The sequence below is a fragment of the Meleagris gallopavo genome (genome assembly GCF_000146605.3).
Source record: "Meleagris gallopavo isolate NT-WF06-2002-E0010 breed Aviagen turkey brand Nicholas breeding stock chromosome 14 unlocalized genomic scaffold, Turkey_5.1 Chr14_random_7180001841336, whole genome shotgun sequence".
Classification (NCBI taxonomy): domain Eukaryota; kingdom Metazoa; phylum Chordata; class Aves; order Galliformes; family Phasianidae; genus Meleagris; species Meleagris gallopavo.
This window is the reverse complement of record NW_011098372.1, coordinates 1-569: the sequence shown is the minus strand read 5'-3', so window position 1 is coordinate 569 and position 569 is coordinate 1. Positions and strand designations below refer to the sequence as shown.

Below are 569 nucleotides of genomic sequence, written 5' to 3'. Positions count from 1 at the left end.
AGCGCCGGAGCAGGACACAACCTGCATCGTCTGTATGGAGCCCGTGGGGGACAGCATGTCCTACAGCACCATGGTGTGCCCAGCCTGCCGACACGCCTGGTTCCACCGGGCCTGCATCCAGGTAGAAGCCCCCTCCTCACCCCATGAGCACGGCAGGTGCTCAGCAGCACCAGGCCTCCTGGTTCACGCTCACGCTGCTTCTGTTTCTGCTGCAGGAACAGGCCCTGCGTGCAGGCTTTTATTGCTTCCAGTGCCCCCTCTGCAGAGACCGAGACTGGTTTATTACAGACATGCACATTATGGGGATCCGAATCCCAGTCAGGTTGGTGTCTTACAGCCGGCTCTTGAGATGTCAAGACACAAGGGCTGAGTCTGCCCGAGGACTACCCCAGCTGGCCCGGCCCTTTGCAGCCATTTACATGGGCCTCAGCATCACTGGGAAGCTGGAACTGGGCATCGGGTGGAAGGGGAGGGATGCCATGGATTAGTTTTAGTCCTGGGGCAGTCAGTGCTCATTCCATTCCCTCCTTTCCCTGGCAGAGAACCAACGTGGGAGGACAACGATGCCT

At 59.2% G+C, this 569-nt stretch overlaps 1 long non-coding RNA gene across 1 annotated transcript; it reads left to right on the top strand.

Annotated features, from left to right (window-relative positions):
• Nucleotides 1-9: 9 nt before the first annotated feature.
• On the top strand, nt 10-569 carry LOC109364195. The gene is made up of 3 exons (XR_002110226.1): nt 10-121; nt 216-322; nt 541-569. It is a non-coding gene; the product is annotated as an uncharacterized LOC109364195 (long non-coding RNA).